At 36.8% G+C, this 24,136-nt stretch overlaps 1 long non-coding RNA gene across 1 annotated transcript in view; it reads left to right on the top strand.

The window, feature by feature from the left end:
* The window catches only part of LOC120419945 (uncharacterized), a 118,646-nt gene that overhangs the window by 34,722 nt on the left and 59,788 nt on the right, over positions 1-24,136 (top strand). The gene's annotated exons all lie outside the window — the stretch shown is intronic.

Raw genomic sequence — 24,136 nt, 5'->3', positions numbered from 1 at the left:
CCCATCGTTGGTTAGGTAATTGAGAGACCTTTCCAACGAGTCCACAACATTGAAGATCTCGCAACCCTGTCTCGAGTTATGACCACTTAAGTGATATTTATGTACTTTTTTGAAGTCGGATCTCACTTAAATGTATGTAAACGATGTCCGGAACCATAATCCGACCCATCGTTGGTTAGGTAATCGAGAGACCTTTCCAACGAGTCCACAACATCGAAGATCTGGCAACCCTGTCTCGAGTTATGACCACTTAAGTGATATTTATGTACTTTTTTGAAGCCGGATCTCACTTAAATGCATGTAAACGATGTCCGGATCCATCATCCGACCCATCGTTGGTTAGGTAATTAAAAGACCTTTCCAACGAGTCCATAACATTGAAGATCTGGCAACCCTGTCTCGAGTTATGACCACTTAAGTGATATTTATGTACTTTTTGGAAGCCGGATCTCACTTAAATGTATGTAAACGATGTCCGGAACCATCATCCGACCCATCGTTGATTAGGTAATCAAGAGACCTTTCCAACGAGTCCACATGATTGAAAATCTGGCTACCTTGTCTCGAGTTATGACCACTTAAGTGATATTTATGTACTTTTTTGAAGCCGGATCTTACTTAAATGTATGTAAACGATGTCCGGAGCCATCATCCGACCCATTTTTGGTTAGGTAATTAAAAGACCTTTCTAACGAGTCCACAATATCGAAGATCTGGCAACCCTGTCTCGAGTTATGACCACTTAAGTGATATTTATGTACTTTTTTAAAGCCGGATCTCACTTAAATGTATGTAAACGATGTCCGGAACCATCATCCGACCCATCGTTGGTCAGGTAATCAAGAGACCTTTCCAACGAGTCCACAACATTGAAAATCTGGCAACCCTGTCTCAAGTTATGACCACTTAAGTGATATTTATGTACTTTTTTGAAGCCGGATCTCACTTAAATGTATGTAAACGATGTCCGGAACCATTATCCGACCCATCGTTGGTTAAATAATCAAGAGACCTTTCCAACTAGTCCACATAATTGAAAATCTGGCAACCCTGTCTCGAGTTATGACCACTTAAGTGATATTTATGTACTTTTTTGAAGCCGGATCTTACTTAAATGTATGTAAACGATGTCCGGAAACATCATCCGACCCATCGTTGATTAGGTAATCGAGAGACCTGTCCAACGAGTCCACAACATTGAAAATCTGGCAACCCTGTCTCAAGTTATGACCACTTAAGTGATATTTATGTACTTTTTTGAAGCCGGATCTTACTTTAATGTATGTAAACGATGTCCGGACCCATCATCCGACCCATCGTTGGTTAGGTTATCAAGAGACCTTTCCAACGAGTCCACATAATTGGAAATCTGGCAACCCTGTCTCGAGTTATGACAACTTAAGTTATATCTGTGTACTTATTTTTCTGGACCTAAAAAAAATAGCTGAAATATGTGTCCAAACCACTCATATTACCCATTGTTGGTAAAAAGTGAGGAAGGCATCAACCACATAAGTGGATTAAGTTAGTTTTTTTGTTGGTCCTTCCCGAACTCCTTCATCTTCATGTTTCGCAAACCGAATCAATTTGCCCTAATGAAAGCGAATTAATACACTACACGACGACCATTCTTTCACCCGAAACCCATGAATCCCGATGACCACCCCCCACCCCCACCAGTGGCCATTGATACAATCAGAGCAAATGGAACGCGCGAGGGTCAAGCAGGTGTGTGGGTGGGGTTGCTGGTGGTGGCAGGAAGTTTTATCTGGAATTACAATTGCATTATAAGGATTGTGTTGGCCTCCCGTCCTTCTCCTCCTGCTCACCCCGGACGGAATGAAGGGATGAAAGGAGTAAAATATGCTCTTCTGGGTATTGCCGGGGTCGTGGTCGGTGGTGAGCTCATAAATATCGGAGCAGATAATCAAATTTATCGAGAACAAAACTGTTGATCAGCGGAAGGTCCTGGCAGGGAAATTAATCGAGTTTTATTGCCACTGGGGCCTGAGACGGGAAGGGATTTTCCTGCGAGGGATGTAATCAATATATTTGGGAAGTTTGATTTGGGAACATTGAATTGTTTTTGGATCTTTAGAAGATCAAATAGACGCTCTAGCGTTTAATTCTTGTTTTTCTCTCTTTTCAGGTAAATTTTGACAATTTATTATGAGCAAGTTATAACCTAAATTATGTTTAATAACATTTTATGGAATGAGTTTCAGGCTGCTCGCTTGCATTCAAACCACAAACAAATCCCACGAGATACCATATGAAACGTCATAAAATTCACATTGGCGGAAAGAAAGGGGAAAAATCATTAATTTGTCTCCATGTTTACTGCTCTCTTTTTTTTTGTTTGCTGCAAAATTTTATCGCTTCTGGTTCGTGTCGCCAATATTAATTTTTCCACATTCTCCACATTCTCTTTTCAGTTTCTTTTCGTAATAATAAATATAGACCAGAATTAAAATTCTGAAATGAAAGTAAGATCCCTAAATTGACTGTTAATGCAATCAGAAAAACCTTATCCAATTTTTTTTAGGGCAGGCGTTTTTCAAAATTGAGCAGGAACTTGTATTGACGAAACAATCTGTTTATAACATGGACGGGATGTACACAAACTAACTACAAATTTTCAATCAACAATTCACAAAAGACGAGTAACTTCTCAGACTTTTTATAAAGTATTTCTTTGAATTAACGATTTCCACCAGTCTGATGAAGTGAAAATTCAAAAGGTTAGAAAAAGGTTAAATTTTTCAAAACTAACAATGGGACAGGCAGTGACCAAGATCAGTTGAAAAATGAATCAGGATTATTTTTTTTAAAGAAAAATAGAAAAATTTTCCTGACTTTTTCGTATTATTTTCATACATGAATCCCCATTGAAACACAACGAGTTGAATACAACTTTTCTTTGCAATAACGGAAAACATCATTCAAATTGTTTGTTTTCAGTTAAACATTTTTTTTCGCTTGAATATTATTTGCCGTCAAGATAACAATCAAACTTCAAATTGTATCGAAAAGCATTACTTCAAGAGTATTACATTTCGATACAAATTCTGAAAAGTTGAAAATGAATGCTGAAAAGTTCTTTTTAGTACTGCTGGTGATGTAAAGCCGGCCGTTGAATCATTCAAGAATGACAGGTAAAGTAAGTAGTTTCACAACGTAATTGCAAAGAATATTATTTCAAGTTTCTTCTCAGACATTGGGCAAAATCGAGGATGGGCAAAAAAATCATTAAAATGAATCTCAAACTGCTCAAGGCATAAAGATAGTTTTGATGCCTTAAAATTTTTGGAAAATATCATAATAAATCATTTTAAAATCTTATTTTTTTTCTAAAGTTTGAAATCTTTTTCACATTCCATTGCAAAATATTATAATAATTTGGTATGGCTCGATTATTTAAGTGTGATTTTGAAAACATGTTAAATTGGTCCCGAATATGTTCAAGAGAAAAATACCGCAATTTTTTTAAGGACATATGGGTAATTCTCCGCCAACTCACACAGCAGTTGCCCCGACCCCTCTTCGATTTGCGTGAAACTTTGTCCTAAGGGGTAACTTTTGTCCCTGATCACGAATCCGAGGTCCGTTTTTTGATATCTCGTGACGGAGGGGCGGTACGACCCCTTCCATTTTTGCACATGCGAAAAAAGAGGTGTTTTTCAATAATTTGCAGCCTGAAACGGTGATGAGATAGAAATTTGGTGTCAAAGGGACTTTTATGTAAAATTAGACGCCCGATTTGATGGCGTAATCAGAATTCCGAAAAAACGTATTTTTCATCGAAAAAAACACTAAAAAAGTTTTAAAAATTCTCCCATTTTCCGTTACTCGACTGTAAAAAATTTTGGAACATGTCATTTTATGGGAAATTTAATGTACTTTTCGAATCTACATTGTCCCAGAAGGGTCATTTTTTCATTTAGAACAAAATTTTTCATTTTAAAATTTCGTGTTTTTTCTAACTTTGCAGGGTTATTTTTTAGAGTGTAACAATGTTCTACAAAGTTGTAGAGCAGACAATTACAAAAATTTTGATATATATACATAAGGGGTTTGCTTATAAACATCACAAGTTATCACGATTTTACGAAAAAAAGTTTTAAAAAAGTTGGTCGTCATCGATCATGGCCGTTCATGGTCACCCGCGACAGACACGGACGACGAAACAAAGAGAAACGCAAAAAGTAACTTTTTCAAAACTTTTTTTCGTAAAATCGCGATAACTTGTGATGTTTTTATGCAAACCCCTTATGTCTATATATCAAAATTTTTGTAATTGTCTGCTCTACAACTTTGTAGAACATTGTTACACTCTAAAAAATAACCCTGCAAAGTTAGAAAAAACACGAAATTTTAAAATGAAAAATTTTGTTCTAAATGAAAAAATGACCCTTCTGGGACAATGTAGATTCGAAAAGTACATTAAATTTCCCATAAAATGACATGTTCCAAAATTTTTTACAGTCGAGTAACGGAAAATGGGAGAATTTTTAAAACTTTTTTATTGTTTTTTTCGATGAAAAATACGATTTTTCGGAATTCTGAGTACGCCATCAAATCGGGCGTCTAATTTTACATAAAAGTCCCTTTGATGCCAAATTTCTATCTCATCACCGTTTCAGGCTGCAAATTATTGAAAAACACCTCTTTTTTCGCATGTTCAAAAATGGAAGGGGTCGTACCGCCCCTCCGTCACGAGATATCAAAAAACGGACCTCGGATTCGTGATCAGGGACAAAAGTTACCCCTTAGGACAAAGTTTCACGCAAATCGAAGAGGGGTCGGGGCAACTTTTCCCGATTTCGTGTGAGTTGGTAGAGAATTACCCATATAAAAAAGGCAGTTTATTCCAATTAAAAAAAAGTATTGCAATAAAATACAAAATTGTTTTTTTGCAATTCCGTCGTGAAACTACTAACTTCTCCTGTCATTCTTGAACGACGAAATAGCCTACTTTTCTGTACCAAAAATAACAGAATCGAATAGCAACACTTTTCAAAATAAATGCTGAAAAGTTCTACTTTTCAGCACTCAAATGGGTGCTGAAAAGTTGAACTTTTCAGCACTTGTTGCGCAAAGTAACACTTTTCCAAAAAAAAATTTATTTTAACGATTTGTTGACAAAATACATGAAAATTTGACATAAAATTTCACTCAGTGTGTATTTTTTGGAATTGCAAAAAATATTGTATGGAACTCGTTGCAAAACTTGATTTTTTCAGCACTCTTCGCATTTTTCCAACTCGGTGAACCTCGTTGGATAAGAACTTTATTCTGAAAGAATTACGTAATTATAATGACCAATAAGTCCATTGCACAGTTGTCCAGATCGCTAAATTAAGTGGAAAATGGATTTTCCGAAAAATGGTGAAGTTTTGGAGCCTTGGCGTATTGAGAAGATTTGCTGCAAATGGAAAGGGACAACTTTTAATTTGGTTGAATATTAGGGTGGTTCACGATTAGGGTGATTTTAGAAATCTAGCTTTTCAGGAATATTTTTGGGAATTGGTTCGTCTTCTAGAAAGTTGTTATTCATGCAACTTTGTCGAAGACACCAAAATTTTATCTCGTAATCTACGCATTCTACGACCAAATTTATAGAAAGCATCTGAGCAAACCTTCAAAAATAAGTTTTTAACGTCGCAATTCAGGGTTAGGTTTTAAAGAAAAGTGGTGTTCAGGGCACTTTTAGAACTCTAAAAAAATATATTTCTTATTTGAAATGGCAATTTGGACTTAAGGGTCAAAAGTTACAGCAATTTTAAGGTAAAAAAGATGCAAATTTAAAACTTAAATACCTCGAAAAGGCGGAAGCCAAATTTAAAGCGCAAGGTTGCATTTGAAAGAGGAGATTCAGCACTACAAACGCTGAAAAAATCTCAGGGATGTTTTTCTATAAACTCGAAATATCTTCATTTGAAAAAGTCTAATTTTTAAGGAAAACCGATATGGGACCACCCTAAAGAAATTCGGAAATTTTCAAAATATATGTTTTTCCATGTAATTTTGCTTGCTGAATCTGAATCTGCCCTCAGAATTGAGCCAAATTGTCAACAAATCGATTTTTGGTCATATTTTGGATTTCCATGTAAAATTATCAGTGCCCCGAACCCTCTTAAACCTAACCCTGAGTTGCCACGTTAAAAAACTGATTTTTTAGGGTTTGCTCAGATGCTTTCTATAAATTTGGTCGTAGAAGGCGTAGATTACGAAATAAAATCGACAAAGTTGCATGAATTGGCAAGCCCAACAACTTCCTAGAAGACGAACAAATTCCCAAAAGTATTCCTGAAAAGTTAGATTTTTTAAATCACCCTAATCCTGAACCACCCTAATATTCAACCAAATCAAAAGTTTCTCCTTTCCATTTGCAACAAATCTTCTGAATACACCAAAGATCCAAAACTTCACAATTTTTCGGAAAATCCATTTTCCACTTAATTTTGCGATCTGGACCACTGTGCATTGTTTTAAATCTTGGTAAATCGGGGTATTTTCGTTAGTATTTTTGCAATACGTAATAATATGTATAAAAAAAATAAGGATAGTAGTTTCTATTATCGATTCCGGTAGTCTTGAAAACAGACTTTTTCAAAAATACATGTGTTCAACATAAAAATGGTGTTGGGATTTATGTTGCTTTCGGTTTTCTAATGTTTTCCAATGTGCTTAAAAGATATTCAAATTTTACAAGTTTTTAAGTATTTTGGTTTTTTTTTGCTCTTGGATTTTCTTTTGATAACTCTCAAGAGATTTGCAAAGGTTTCACTCAGGTTTCATCATCGCCCAGCATTTCCACAAACTCAAATAAAATTACCACGCTAAAATCACATTCCACGCAAATACTCGGAGAGTACATTAGCCACCACTAATGTGAAAGAAAGCCCCGGGTGCGTCGTTCATGAGATAAATTTTCATATCATATTTCGGAGAAAACCTAATAAAAAAATCCGTCCATTTCCCCGAGACGTGTATCAACTTACACTCTCGTGGGTGGTCTTCCCCCACCCCCTTTCATACCCACACAACCACAAAAAGCTCATGTGTGGTTGTGTGTGCGCGCTATTGTCTATCGTCGTTTCGAAAACCACAATCCGACCTTTTTAATGTACCCTGCATATGTGCGTGTGTTTGTGTGCGCGGGGGTGTGAGTGTAACGCTGATATTTTTTTATGTCCTTTCCAAATGGTGGCTCCAGAGAGGTGGACGAGGATGGAAAACGAAAGAAGTGGCTCGCGTGTAATATCCATTATCCTCTTCTCGTGACGGTCCGGGTTGTTAGTGCCCGGATTTGATCCTCTTCCCCAGTGTGTGTGTGTGTGCTCAGAGAACAAAAGATGTCCGGGAAATATAATTAAAATCATATTTCTTGCCTTTGTCTGAGGGAGTTAGTGAGTGGGTGAGTGTGTTTGCGCCATCTTTTCTTCGAAGAACTTCTTCGTGACCATCGTGGATGGTTTTTTATGTGTGTTTGCCTTCTTTGTTCTTCTCTTTTTTGTTTGTTTACTGAGGAGGGAGGGCATATAAGTCTGTACGATTACCTATTATCAAATCCTTTTAAGCCGGGCATAACTACCCAGCGTGTTGGTTATGAGGAGAAATTGTGCTGTTTATGATAAGGGTAGAAATTCTATTCTTTTATTTTATTCTATTCAATGTTTTTATTCATTTTCTTATAAAACATAGTGCATTTAATCTGGTGCTTAAATAATTTCTCGAAAAATTCTCAAATGTTAAATTTTTAACACTATCACATTTTTATTCGTTCAACATAACAGGCGTATTCAAATGAGCAGATACCTCGACCAATAATGACACACATACACATTCTCACTGATGCTAAGACAGGATCTTTTTCTCGTTCAGTGTGTAGGTGTGGGAGTGAAATGCTAGAAGAAAAGAGCAAAAAAGAAAACAAATTTAAATCGCAAATATTGCTTCGCGTACATGCTCACGAGAAAAAAAAAGTACGGTGAGAGATGAAAAAGGGTAGAGGGTTAGTCCTGAGGACATTGACGACGACGATGAGTACGGTATGGATGTTGTGTGGGTATGTATGGTGTGCAAACAAACACACGCTTGAAAGGATGCCGTTGCTCTGTTTCGTTTTTCTCTTCGGAAGATGTTTGAAACTTGAAAGTCAGTGTTGTCCTGTTAAAAATACTTTTTAAATTTTTATTAATAATGCTATTAAAATTTCCAATGTGACTGACAATGCACAAATCAACGTGTAATCAATCTGAATAATTTCTGTTATCTAAATTAAAACAAAAATACTTTTTTAATAAAAATACTTTTCAAATAAAAAAAATGCTTACGGGTTCTCATCAAAATTCACAAAAAAAACTAAAGGAAATTTCCCACTTAAATCCTCGCCCTTGGCATAAAAGTAATGGAAAACCTCGAGAAAATGCACTAAATATAGATGGAAAGCTAAAGGATCTGCGTTCTGTTTCTATCTCTCTGCTTTACCCTTTCAGGTCTAAATTTTCAAAAAAATATTTTTTTGTTAATGACAGAAAAATGATCCTGATGAGCATATTATGAGGAGCAAATTATAGGCTACTTTAGAAATTTTTGATTTTTGAGTCATATGTGACCCATCAGGCCTAAAAGGGTTAAGGAGGATAACGAGAGCCAGTTCAGTCAGAGTTTGAAAAAGTAAGCAAAAAATGAACAAATTTATAGGGGGTGAGGATGAGGAGATGCGCGATCGGGAGGAATTTCCACAGAGGGTGAAAGGATGTTAGCATATATTGTGTTTTAATGAAAATACATAAAGATCCATCGATAGCTGCTGCTGCTTCTTTGGGGAGGTAGGGTGATTTTGCTGCTTCGATTCCTTCGTACAGAGAGCGTGTACAGAAAGGGGATGATTCGACTTTTTTCTTGCTTTTTGCCCTGGGTCAACTTTGGGAAGGCTGCGGTTGGAGGCACCAAGCAGGAGGGGGTACATGTATTTTATTTTACTTTCTCTTATAGATTTTCCATTTAGAGTGTGTCTTTCGCTCATGTGCAACAGCAGCAGCAGCAGCAACAACAAAACATAAGAAGAAACTTCGACCCCCACCTTTCACCACCCCCTCGGATTCTCCTTTTCGCGCTAATGTGCACTGACTCAAAACTTCGGATGGAATGAGCATTTTCCGGATTTATTTTATTCCACTTTTCTTTTCTTTTTCATTTTCCACTGTCTCGTGAACGCGATGAGCTTGGGAGTTTCCCTCAACCACCGCCTCCGCCACCCACCTAGTTTTTAGCCATCAAGAATTGCTGCTTGGAAAAGCTATGAGCATCGTCAACGTTGCTGCTGCTGCGCCAGGAATACTGATAAATCAAAGCGACAGTTTGGGACAGTTCTGGTAGCAGCAGCAGCAGTCTGCACCGGCACTCCGGTGGTACTTGAGGACGTTGAAGGGGTTTTCATTTTTTTCAGGATTTTTTTTATTTCTGTGTTGAGCGATTCTTGGTCTTCCGATACGGTGAAGGGAGGATGATACAGGATAGACAGGATGGGGAAAATCAATAAAATATGGTATGATTTACTTTTGAGTAATCAGAACGGAACGAGACGGTTGCCACGTGATAGATTAATGAAGGGAGCGATGACATTTCGGCATCATTTGATGAGATTTAAGTTAGTAAGTATCGTCAGCAGGGTGACTTCGAGTCTGGGGGGAGAGATTGGGTCATACAAATTTTATAATTTCAAGGTTGCTGGTTAAATTTCTTCAAGGTAGTATTTTTTCTGCTGTTTTGAAACAAAATAATTAATAGAGCACACAGATTGGTTGTTATAATAACACAAAATAAAAACAGAGATATGCTCGAAAATTAACTCATTGTGCTATCAAAAATTATTGCCAAAAAAATCGATAACAGAGAAAAATAAGTTCCCAATATCTCAATTTGGTATTGGTGAGATTTGTTATATTTTGCGCTTTTAAATAACAGATTGATATTGATTTCTTATCACCAACTAATTATAAAATTTAAATATGATTGCTTGGTACATATTTTCAAATGCTGAATCATATCAATGAACATTGGCTGACAGCTTACAAATTTGTCAAAATAATTGAAAAAAAAAGAAAATGTAACATTTAAAAGTTATCACGCAAAATTTTGAAGTGATCAAATAACCAAAATGTTTGAATGTTTTAGCGATAAAATACAATAAAATATTTCGTTATTCACAACATTTTCGATCAAACTGTTGGATTTTTTAAATTATTTATTAACCAATATATAAAATAATATTCCAATATCAATTATTAAAAGAGTCAACTTTCAAATGTTTCATATTAAAAAAATGGTACAAAACCATCATTCATGGCCAAAATAATTTCCTAGATAAAATTGAATAAAAATTTCCCATTTCTCATTCTGGCCATATTTAGCAACATAAAAAATAATAACAAATTTGGTTATGGAAAATTTGCCAAAATTTTCCCATAGTAAAAGTAAAATTCTACAGTATAAAATAATTACAAATAAGGTATATATAACTGATGATTGTTTTTTTAAGATTTTGAGTATGACATGAATTACGTGATCAATGATTTTAAGACATTCCATATTCCAAACTTTTTTTTTAAACTTCATCATCCCGGTACGAGAATCGAACTCACGACCTCTGGATTGGAAACCCAGCACGCCGCTAGTCGAAACCCATCCCCTACCGGTCAGTATTCCCAGTGAGTAGAATTACTCTTTGAAGGGATCTGACTTTGCCGAGCCAGACAGGAATCGAACCCATCACCTTCCAATTACAAGGCGAAACCCGTAACCTCACGGCCACGGAAGCTCGGCGATAACTGATGAACTTTGAGTTGTTATTGTCTTACACTCTCATAAGATCTGTCCAAAAACAATATTTAGCCTAATGTTGGGGATGTTATATTTTTTTTCTTCTCATTGCCGATGATCATGTATTTCTGATAACAGAATAAGATATTTTAACAGGACCTGTTATTGAAATGAACTCCGTTTTGTTTTTCCCACCTGCTAGATAGAGGCATCTAGAAAAAACTTTTCCTGAAAAAATCACGTTCCTGTCCGAAACCTGTAATTTTGGCAGTGGTTGAAAATTGATAAACATTTTTGGTTAAAAATTACTTCATTTTTGAGCATGAGCATGGTTGACTGCCAATGAGCTGCTACTCCGTTATTGACAGATCAGCTGAAGTTAAACAATGAATCAAAAATGATCAGTGGGAGTCAACCATCCGTTCACTGTTTAACCTCTGAAGATCTCTACTTTATAGGTCAATATCGGCGCCCTCCCAAGAAGCCTGCAGTTCAACGAAAGGGAGGAATGTTAGTTCGATAGTTGAAGTTGCAGACTCATCAAGCACATAGTTTTTCGCTATATACTTGTTGATACCGCTTGAGACCGTTGAATCCACAGCATCTCCTTCAAGCATCACGTGATTAATTTTTTTTGGGTTAGTAGGATAAGGTATTGGCTTTTCGATGCCTCCCGAGCTACGACGCTATGGGGAGGACTTACATAACAGACCCGTCGGCGAGCAACAATGCTATGGGAAGGTCTTTCTGGTTAACACACAAACTCACTCACACACAGTTATCCAAATTGTCAGTGCGTATTTCGTTCATTATATAAAAATGGCTTTTTCACTGCAAAAAAATAAAACCTTATTCGAAAAATTTAAACACAATCCACCCGACGCCGTGCCTTCCGATCAACGATGATGGGTAATTCTCTACCAACTCACACGAAATCGGGAAAAGTTGCCCCGACCCCTCTTCGATTTGCGTGAAACTTTGTCCTAAGGGGTAACTTTTGTCCCTGATCACGAAACCGAGGTCCGTTTTTTGATATCTCGTAACGGAGGGGCGGTACGACCCCTTCCATTTTTGAACATGCGAAAAAAGAGGTGTTTTTCAACAATTTGCAGCCTGAAACGGTGATGAGATAGAAATTTGGTGTCAAAGGGACTTTTATGTAAAATTAGACGCCCGATTTGATGGCGTACTCAGAATTCCGAATAAACGTATTTTTCATCGAAAAAAAACACTAAAAAAGTTTTAAAAATTCTCCCATTTTCCGTTACTCAACTGTAAAAAATTTTGGAACATGTCATTTTATGGGAAACTTAATGTACTTTTCGAATCTACATTGTCCCAGAAGGGTCATTTTTTCATTTAGAACAAAATTTTTCATTTTAAAATTTCGTGTTTTTTCTAACTTTGCAGGGTTATTTTTTAGAGTGTAACAATGTTCTACAAAGTTGTAGAGCAGACAATTACAAAAATTTTGATATATAGACATAAGGGGTTTGCTTATAAACATCACGAGTTATCGCGATTTTACGAAAAAAAAGTTTTGAAAAAGTTACTTTTTGCGTTTCTCTTTGTTTCGTCGTCCGTGTCTGTCGCGGGTGACCATGAATGGCCATGATCGCCCCTCCGTCCCGAGATATCAAAAAACGGACCTCGGATTCGTGATCAGGGACAAAAGTTACCCCTTAGGGCAAAGTTTCACGCAAATCGAAGAGGGGCGGGGCAACTGCTGTGTGAGTTGGCGGAGAATTACCCTGATATAAAAAGGTCTTTGCAAATCACAAAAGAAATCACTTTTCACTCCGAATATTTTTAACGACCACGCGCTCCCTTTGCCAATTATGCACTCAAACATTTTTGGTTAAAAATTAATTCATTTTTGACTAAAAATTACCTACCGTAAACCGGGGTTACATTGCTAGGATTTCAATTTATTTATGGAATAGTTTCCAACTGGTTAGGTTTTTCTCAAGAATATTATTTTTAAAACATGTACTGGGCTAGGTCACACATGTTCCATGCACTATTTTTGAAAAAAAAAAAATTCAATGATGTTTAAAAAGCTTTTTGCGTTGAATTCTGGGGTGACTTTGAAAGGCATAGTTATTCTTGTTTAAATCAGATAAAAGGTGTTCAAATTTTATTTTTCGTCAAATGTACCATCAATAAGGTTTCTGATATAGTTTTTGTTTTGAAGTTTATATTTTGTTTTCTTAGTTTATAAGCTTTTTAACACAAAAACATATATTTTTTGGGTTAAATTGTTAAAAGTCAGAATGTAGCCTGAAATTTTTTAAACTAATTTTGTTTATAAAATTATTGATTTATTTGCATTTTAAGTTGATTTCGAAGCACGAATCAAAAGTTTTCACATTTTGTATAGAATTTGTTTAGGTCGTTGCAAATATTTGTCAAAGTTTATGCCTTCCCCTTCAAAATTGATCTGAAAATCAGGGGGCAAAACAAATATTTTTCAAAAAAAAAAATTTCATGAAAATAGAAGTCTTATCAACTGAAAACAATCTAAAATGCATTTTATGCATTGATAGTCATATTTAGCTTGTTTGGGATTGTTTAAAAATGTTTTGAATTTTTATGAAATTCCAATGTACAGCACCGCAAAAAAAATATTTTTCGCAGAAAAATAAATTTTTGTCAATACTTAGATATTTTGTAAATTCATGATGGCAAAACAAATGGACTGGTGTGTAATGCATTTTAAAACACTTTTTCCAATAAAATGTGAAAACCATGGCTCGAAATTTGAATTTTCATACTTTTTTTATTTTTTTTGCCAACCAAATCTTTCTTGTGCTAACAGTTTTTGACTCTCGAAAACAAGAATATCTCATATAACCCATAATGAATTCGAGACGCAATTTTGAATTCTGTATAAACAGACTCGTTCGCGTCATCATTGTCAGAGCAAACACCGCGTTGCATGGATGCACCGATCCAACAGCGAACCTTTTCCATAAATGAATTCATTAGCGAGAAATGCGTTCGCTCTTCTGCGTGTCCATCCGCATCCCGAGCAAAAATGTCTTGTTTTGAATCCTACGGCATCGTTCCATTTGTCCCGCGGGACCCCCAACCAAAATCTACTCACAAGACCAGCTTATTTCCGCGACTCATTCGTACCATTTTGGCCTCGCGCTTGCAACCTGCGCTTGGACTGAAATGAATGAATAATGAGCGTTGAGATTGGACCGACGACGGATGGTGCCCGATGCAGAGTCCTTAAAACAGCACACCCAGGTGCGTCAGCACGGTGATGTCATTGTCGGAGGCGCATCCCTCCGCCCAGATGTCCCGACGTCAGACAATTGGACCCGAAAAACGGCTCGTTAAATCGCAGAGCGTGAGTTGAGGGAGGGGGTGGAATTATAGATTTTGAATTAATTATGCATGGTGATGGCGCGATTCGGAATCGAATCCCCGACGACGGACGGATCATCCATCGTTGCTCAGAGGCGTATCGAACACGAATCCTCGGCTGGTCGGTCGCCGGGGTGTGGATGATAATCATTATGATGAATGATGATTTGATTTCATAATTTATGCCTCGAGTGATTAGTGGTACTTTTGACGCCCCCGCGGGGGCTTCGAAGCTAACGAGCTTCTACCATGCAGTGGAGTGGGTGGTCTCAGAAGAGGGGAGGCCGGGTTTAATTACTTTCCACCCTCGCCTATTCGTGTGTGTTGCGAAACGAGTTGAACTGGAAATGGTGATGATGATGGTGGGTTATAATTCTCGCATGATATCATCAATCACGTTTCACACTTTACACCAGGTTGAAATCGTTACTTGAAGACTAGGTGGAAAGGGGGAGGTCATCAAGTGGAAACGGATTAGTGCCACCCTAGGAGAGGGGGGTTGAGGTTTGATTTTCCAACATATCCTCCGCAAGCAGTCAGAAATGATGAAGGTGAGCTGATGTGTGTGTTGCTGGTTGACGAAGGATGATGATCTGTGATGTGAGGTATGAGTTTTCACACGTCACGTTAATTGGATGGGGTGTAAAAAGGGGTGACATTTGACACGATTTGAAAAATAGGTTTTACGTGTGATGTGTTTGAATATATTTTATGCATTTAAATTGACGGTGATTCGTGCTATTTATTCAGAAGGATTTTAATAACATAAAATTAAAGGCAGTGTAGAGTATAATTTGAATTTGAAGCTTTTTTTAAAATTTTGTCCAGAGCTCATAAACTAAAATAAAATTGATTTTTTCGTATAGAGCATCAGCATTACAAAACAGATATTATCACAGTGTACGCTGAAGTTACTAAGAATTGTAAGGACATTTTTACATCAATATGAAATTGAAAACAATAAAAAATAAACAATTAGTTATGAATGTGATTTTATTAGATATTTTGATTTATAAAAGGCAATTGCTTAAATATAATACCAAACAAATGAATAGCACGTAAAAATTAAAAGCTAAATTAACTAATTTCTTTTTTTTCTTTCTTTCAGGTAAGCATCGTGATCCACACAATAATTATTATTCATACAATTTACGTAAGTTCCATTTTGAATATCTGCACATCTACAATCTCAACAAGTAAAACACCCTTCTCATTATTTCACATCCAACCAAAATGGTTCAAGCACTTGATTACAGCGTGCTAATTGCAAAACAATTAAAAAGGGGTTAAACCACCCGCAAACTTTTGTTGACTTCACACCCTCTCCAAAGAATGCTTCAAACACTGCAGTATTAATTACCCCCTCTTTTTCAACCCTTTGAGCTAAAATGTCGAAAAGCAACAGGTTAATTATACCACAACCCTTTTCACCACCAGACTGTAGAGCTCTCGAGCAAACTCAAACAAAAAGGGGAGCTTATTTGACAATCTGTGGGTCGGGAATTCGCCTGGAAGCATATTTTACAGCATCATTAGACCGGATAATTATCACCAGGACACGAGAGGGAGCTGGCTACTGCTCAACGGGAGTGCTAATCACTGTGGGAGAATTTTCCCCCTTTTTTATTCTGTTGGAATCGTGAAGGGTGTTAAATATTTGGGGTTGATTTTGGAGCATTTTTTGGAATGTCGAATCACTTTTCATCTTTTTGAGGTTTTTTGTACACAAGAAACTTCATTGGAAGATATAATCATCCAACCATAATCGAACCGAATCTCTACCAAAACACGCCAGCTCCTAATCCCATCAGATAAAAATACATAAATCGGTCGTTTAATAATTAACTACCATAAAAGCCAATCTCTGGGGCAGAACAAAAGCCAAAAGGCTTTGTCCATCCAATCTTAGTCCCAGAATCTATTATTCCAACCCAGGATGAGCATAGCTTTGACGACCGGAGTGTCCTTCCCGAACAATGGCAAATAATCATAATCACAGAGCCTGTCCACCACCACCCCATAAACGGGTCTGACTTTTCGTAGGACATCCACCCTCTCACTTATTTGTTATCATCTTCTTGCCCGGGCAGACGGTAATAACAAAATTCATGCCATTTTAATCAGAAATACTGTTAAAATAACAAAACGTGTTATGGAATCTTCTTGAAAAATCCATTTTTTCATAAGGGTTTAATAACAGTTTATGTTATCATAACAAAATTTGTTAGTGTTATGATATTGGTTGAAAGCCAAAACAACTTTGGAATATTTTTTTTTGTTTTGGAAGAATACCTCCAACTGTTATTGATATGTTCGGAATAGTTGTTAAAATAACTAAAAAAAAATAACATAAAATGTCATTGGCCTAGTATTTTCAAATATAAAAAATCCCAAGTTATTTCCGTCTGCTCGGGTGGGCAGAAAAGTTGAAACCAACCGAAAATTCTAGACAAAAGATAATAAGACCATCCAACCTCCTTACCTCTCCGGCCAACCGCCCACGCAGAATCACCAAGTCACGTGAACACTTAGTACAGGTCGTAGAAGGATTGGCAAAAATTAGAAGTAACGACCCTGGTCGAGCCCCGGTGAAATTATGCACGTAAACAGAGTTATGTTATTATTATGATTACAATGGCGGCGGTGCGCTGGATACCTGAAGTTTTGCTGAGGTGGAAATTTCTGACGAAGATGTTTTCAGTGTTGCCAGCTTGTTATCAGCAAATTTTATTAAGTGTTTCCAATCAAATTGATTTGTTGCATCGAACCTTGAAAAATACCTCAATAGTTGAACAAAACTATAAATTTTCTATCTTGATTTTCTTACTATCAAAGAGTCTGACAGCACTTTTCCAAAATTTTGTTTAATCCCCCATCACATCTCGCTCATAATTTCCATCATCCCGAGGTCCGCGTCTCAGCGGGACAATCCGGAATCCTGCACCGTCGTCACTGGCGTCTGATGCTGCGGCGACGAATCGTAATCACGAAATTAGATGATTGAATGAGTCCAGCACGGCGGTTCCTCATCAACGACGGCGGAAAGTGAAGATTTTCCGACCGTCATCACTTCTACGTGGCTGTGTGTGTGTGTGTTTGTATTTTTTTACTCCTACTCTTAGCTCAGCAAATAATCTTTATTGATTTTTTTTGCTGCCTTTACCATGCCAAAGGAAACGTTTTTTCTCATTCAGCGCATTTTCCAATCTATTCTCCTATTTTATGTGTCTATGAGTCCGATCGGCAGCCTCGCTCTGGGAGGCTGGGAAAACTCGAGGGTGGGTGGCGTGGAGAGCGGGAAAGCTATGAGGAAGGCTAAGGAAAAATAATGATAATCAGGTTCGATCGCTTTCTGTTTCGCCTCTCTGACGGTCGAAGGAAAAGGAAACAATCTTCGCCCTGTCCCGCTCAGGCTGCCGAGGTGGTGGCCAAGGCGCAAAAGAGAATAATTTCCCATCCTCCCGTCCGTTCGTTTTTCCCAGCATCCCAAGGATTTTTCCCTGGGTGAGTTTTTTTTTCTACCACCCCCTCACCCCGCACTTTGTCCTAGCGCTGGCTGCCTTATTGCTTATTTATAATTTATTACTTTTTTTTCACTCCTTCCTCGACGTTCTTCATTTACTCCGGGGGCCGCCGCGTTCGGGTGTTCCGTTAGTGGTAGTGAGTCCTGGCCCGGCAGACTACCCCTGACGCTTTTTTATGGACGACGAGTTTTCCACCCCCTCACGCAGCTCCTCATCATATTCACACACACACTCGTAAAAGTCCAACGGCGGAGCGGACCCGGGGTTTGCTCGAAACTCGGCGCAGCACATGCTTCATCGAAAATAATTAAAAATATAAAAAAGGGAAACGGTCAGGATATGGGATGGGAGTAGGACGGACGGTGGGTGGTGGAAGGGAAAAGAGAGGAGAGTGCTCGTCATATGCCAAGGAGTGAAGTTTCATAAATTGAAACGGGGTTTGTGAGGTTGTGGGCACGGTGAAAAGTGTATCAATGTTTGCGGAAAAAAATAATGAGAAATTGTGATTAGTTCATCAAATGTAATGCAAGTAGAGCGTCCAATTTCCCGGGGTAACAAAAATCGAGAAAAACGAAAAATTTCAATCGAATTTTCTGGGAAATTTAAAGCTTATTGTATGTGAGGATCAATTTATAGCTTGAAAACAAATTAAATAACTTTATTAAAATACTACAATACAGGATAAAACGATCTAAGGTTTTTTCATAAAAAATGTGGTATTGAAGTACCGTAAACTGGGGTGACTTTGATAGCCCGGGGTGACTTTGATAGGTTTTTCAAATGCCCGTCAAATTAATATCTAAACATTTTTGAGAATTTTGAGTATGTAAGCATTAAGGGATAGCTTATTATCAAACATATATGCAAAAATGTGACTGTTACATTGGATGTATCAAAATAAGTAGACAAATCAAATTTCTATCAATGTCACCCCGGGCTATCAAAGTCACCCCAGTTTACGGTAACAGTAAAATTACTTTGAAACTTTACCTTGAGACCAGTTTATATGAATGTGATAAGGATTAACAATGCTACCTACAGTTAAAATGAAAAAAAAAACTTCAAGCAAAATTTCTCGAAATAACTATTCCTTTTACTAATCTAAACCAAGCCTAAATCTGACCATCTTTAAAACTTGATCAATTCAGTAAACAGTACAGCCGAAATCAACTATCAAAATTGGACTATGATTGTGTAGCATAACTCGAATCAAGTAATACTGGTTAAAATTTGTTTCCAATCATAACATACTTGATTAAATGTTATTTACCATCAAAGAAATCTTTTTAAAAGGTAAAAGTTATAGTTTTCATAATTTCAACGCAGCTTACGATATGAATTCGTTTCTGCTAGGCTTATGGTCCAACATCTAGCAATGTTAAAACAATGTTAACAATGAATTATTTAGCAAAACATTTAAAATTTAAAATTAAGTCCAGTTTTCAACATTGAATGCCGTCAAAACCTTAAAAAAATACTTGCATTGAGCTAATTAAATTATAGATTGAAATCGAAAATAACAACTTTGGCATATTTTTGTAGCAACTCGTCAAAAACATTTTTTTAAATTTTTGAGTCTGATAAAATGTCCTTCATTCATATTAAATTGCAAAAAAAGTACTGAATGGGCAAATTTTAGTCAAACGAGTAAGATCCAAAACAACACTGCTTCTTTTGGTAATTATTTTTAATTAGGATCTTCTTTGTTGAAGAAATGTAAGGCAATTAAAATGATCCTTCACAATTGTGAGCGATTTCAAAATTGATATTTCATAAAATGATACAAAAACAGCTGCTGAAAAGCCACGTTTTTTCAATGAAACAGGTTCCAAAAAATACATGAAAGTAATTTTTAAATATAATGTATATTATTTATATAAATGGAAAGAATTCTCAGAATTGCCGCACAAATAAATTATGTCAGAACTTTGGTCTGTAAAATACGGGAGCATTTATTTGTTTTCTTTTTTCAAATAACTGAAAGTATTGATCAAATATCACATTTATCGAAATTACCTTTTTTAATCAAAGGATTCTAAATCCAAAAAATGTGTAGGAAAGATTTATATAAAATATAAATTATCGTCATATTTGTTGTTTTTTGCTCTCTTACCATTATTTTTTAACCGTGCCTCCATATTAGCTCGGATAACACAGCCACTAATGGCAGCCTCACTTTTTCTGATCAATACCGAACCAATATACGTACCGAGCGATCCCATTCCCAAGCCCAAGCAGACCCCTCTGCCTGTGCTGCCTTCCACGATATTAGCCAACGAAAATGAGCGAAACAAAATCAGACTACTATCGGGTGGGTGGTCCCTGGGTGGAAGAGCGGGGGATGCTAAAACCCACAAAAGAATATAAAAAGGAGCCATCCTAAAGAGAAAAAAAAGAAGCAAAAAAAACTTACTCATACACCACTCGTTAGAGCGAAAAATATTTTTCCATCAGAGAGCGCGCGGCCCCTCGGACCGGCGGCGATTCCCTTCCACTTGCCCACCCGACATCCCTCCCCCCCCACCCCCCGAGGGGACCCATAAAACCACGACATATCCTCATCATTTACCATCCCCCTCCACCCACCCACCCACGGCTACTTACTTTTTATTTTCTTCGTCGTCCTCATCGTCCTGGCCGTTGTTGTTCCGGGTTCCGGCGTCTTTTCTTAAAAGGTATTTTTCATTTCTTGGCTCTTGGTCTTCTTACTTTCCGTTTCTTTTTTCCGGGTTCAGCTTCTTTGTTTGAAATAACACAATTAAGAAATTGTATACTTTTTCTTTCCTTCTTTTTCCTCTTCTGGCGGTCCCATGTGCCGGCCTTAGAGAGTGTGTGTGTGTGCGTTGAGATGGTGTAGGTGCGTTGTTTTTCACTCGCATACTTACATACGTTCGAGCTTATGTGTACGAGGTAAAAGTGGCATAAATGGTCCACGTGGAATGAGAATAAATTGGAAAATGTTGATCTCCAAGTGTGAGTTTTAATGAAATTTTATTTGTGACTGAGGCATAGGGGGCTAAAAAGATAATTACTTCCTATTAAAATTAAAGTGGTTGTGACATTTAAAACTATTAGCAGAAAAAAACTAATCAGAACTCGAGCCTTTCCTTCTCCAATATTCCGTAATATTATGTAAAAGTAGTTAGGTTCATAAATGACGGGTGCATTTTTCTTTGTTATGACTCTGTTTGCTCAAAATTTAATTTTTTTTATCCGTCTTAATTCATAGTCAGTTGTCATTAGAGATGCTCATCCTTTTTGTCGTTTTATGAAATGTGTTCGATTCGAGCAATATCATATATTTTATTTCAAGCAAAACAACGTTAAAGTTTCACTATCGAAGTTCATGTTTACACAAACTTTGTTCACATTCCGACAATAGCCCATTGTTTTAGTTGATTTAGTTGAATCATGAAACATATATTTGCAATTCCGTCGTGAAACTACTTACTTTTCCTGTCATTCTTGAACGACAAAATAGCTTACTTCTCTGTACCAAAAATAACAGAATCGAATAGCAACACTTTTCAAATAAAATGCTGAAAAGTTCTACTTTTCAGCACTCAAATGGGTGTTGAAAAAATGAACTTTTCAGCACTTGTTTCGAAAAATAACACTTTTCAACATTTTTTGATTTAAACGATTTATTGACAAAATACATGAAAATTTGACATAAAATTTCACTCAATGTGTGTTTTTTGGAATTGCAAAAAATGTTGTATGGAATTCGTTGCAAAACTTGATTTTTTCAGCACTCTTCGTATATATCCAACTCGGTGAACCTCGTTGGATAAATGTACGACTCGTGCTGAAAAAATCCTCTTTTTGCAACTTGTTGCATAAACTACTATTTGAACATCTGTATGCGTATTGTAACATTTTAACGTAAACTCATTCATTTTTAATATTTTTGTGAGGGTAATAATGTAATAATAGAAGGTATAAAATTACATCTTATTTTTAAAAATCTATTAAATTTAGTCTCTTTCTACAAAAAGTTCTAAAAGCACTTTAAAGGGCTGAAAAGATTCAACAACGTGTTTTTTTTTGCTCGGAAATCACGTTTTAGACCAGTTTTGAGAATGCTGTACCTTTTGACAGGAGCAAGATAGCACAATACTTATTTCGGGAAAGTTTTAGAGAATTTTCTAATCTAATCTAATCTAATCTAATCGAACACAATCGCAGCCAGTCCGAAGAAAGCATCCTGGAAGAACTTGCGGTTAGATTACGCCCCAAGTCCTTTCTTGTCAGTATTAATAATTGCAGTACATCCGAGTTACCACGAAAATGTATAGCAAAAATTAAAGCGGCCAGGCCTACTGCGTTGCATTAACCGCAGAGACAGATTCTGTGAACGGATCACATTTCACAGAATCATCAGGGGAGGAAGGATGCGTGGACATACCGTACCAAACGCTCCGAATCAGTTAGGTGTGGTGTGTTAGTGTAAATTGGCAAATTATTTTATTTTTAGGGGGAAGTGGGAATCGGAAAATTGGGGTTGGGGAAATCGGGATTGGGGAATGGAAAAGTGGGAAAGGGGTAGGAGGGTTATTTAATTTATAATATTATAATTTAGGAGAATATAATCAAATATCAAATAATTAGGGAAAGCTCTCACCAAGAAACAGTGAATCATCAAAAACACAGCCGGTGGTGGTGGTGTCCCGATAGTCTGACCAGGATCTTGACAGGACACTGGCCGGTCGGAATAAGTGGAAGTGTTTCTTTAGCACCGAATATCTCCACTCCCAACAAATATTTCCGGATGTTTCGCTGGTACCACAGCCTCTTGAAACGCTCTGGTAACGGCCTCCTCCAGCTTGGTTGAGCCCTTCCACTTACTTTTCATGTTCCTGATCCTTGGCAGTTCCGAACGATTTATTTAATTTTCAGCGAAATTCACTTCGACAACGACATTTAGAAACAAAATTCCCATTTAACACAAAAAAAATCCTTATAAAAGAATGCATATAAAGGGAAAAAATAAAATTTGTCAAAAATGACGCGGAGTGAAAAAGTTTTCCAACCGTCAGCACCGGTTGCTACGATCGAACTCCCGGGAAAGTTTTAGAGAATTTTCTCAGTTTTAACGCTATTCTTCGCGTAAACTAATGTCAAGAACAAAAATAATGACTTTTAAAACCCGCCGTTTGACATGCAGGTTGTGATAATCCCGCCAAACAAATCACAGCAAACTGGGTTGCCAACAAAAAAAAAAACAAATTGTCAAAAGTTTCCTGTTTTTGCGTGACCTAGTAGCTTTTTTGGTGGTCGCTTGATTTTAACGGATCTAACGGATGAAATTTAAGCATCTAGCTGGTCTGGGACCTAAGGTTGGTCGTAAAGTACTAAATTTTCTAATTTTTCACATCTTGTTGATTTTGTTTGCAGGCAATTAACGTCAAAGAAAAATGTTCCTTGCCAGACCAGAATCATACCTGGATTCCGAAGTGATTTTTCCACACCTTCCAACGTAATGCAAAAAGATTGAAGTCCGTGAACAAAAAACATGAATAGAAGACAGTAACCAGTGAAAAAAAATCGTCTTCTGGTTTATTAATAAATTCTCAGTAAATATATAAACATTTCATAAAAAATCACAGCAAGAGTCGTGGTTTTAAAAAATGCAGTGGTGAGGATTGATAAAATCTTGACCACGATCTTAACGAAGTTAAAGCGAAAAAAATCAACACTATTTGAACTACCAGAATTTCACCGTTAGCAATGTATCAAGAATAAATGATTTCAGAGCAGAGTAACCAGTAAAATTACAGATTCTATTCCGTCCCAAAAAAAAAACAGGCAATCAATGTTCAGAATAATCATCATTTTATTTTTAAGATCAATTTAGCATTTCTCAAACGGAGATTCCAAAAAGTCGCAGTGATAGGACCGACTGTGGTTATAGTAATTGTTTTCCTGATTTGTCGCATCTCAACTTTGGTTTTGTTCCACAGATTTGTTTGACCAGGAAACCTTCTTTTACGTTCATTGTCTGCAAACAATATGAGCAAGATGTTAAAAACTAGAAAATTAAGTACATCACGACCTACCTCAGGTTCCGAACCAGCTTGATTCTCAAAAATTATCAGTTAGATCCATATAAACCTTGAAAATCAAGCGACCACCAAAAAAAGCTTCTGAGTCAAGCAAAAACAGAAAACTTTTGACAAGTTGTTTTTTTCTTGGCAACTCAGTTTGCTGCGATTTGTTTGGCGGGATTATCATAACCCGCATGTCAAACGGCGGGTTTTAAAAGTCATTGTTTTTGTTCTTGACATTAGTTTACGTGAAGAATTGTTGGTTTGACAAATTTAGTAGAAAATAAAAATGATAAAAATCTAAATGTAAAAAAAAGGTTTTTCCATACTGATTCCCATACAAAATTTCAATGCAATGCG

The sequence above is a fragment of the Culex pipiens genome, chromosome 2 (assembly GCF_016801865.2).
Source record: "Culex pipiens pallens isolate TS chromosome 2, TS_CPP_V2, whole genome shotgun sequence".
In the NCBI taxonomy this organism is placed as follows: Eukaryota; Metazoa; Arthropoda; class Insecta; order Diptera; family Culicidae; genus Culex; species Culex pipiens.
This window is presented reverse-complemented; position numbering and strand designations above follow the sequence as displayed.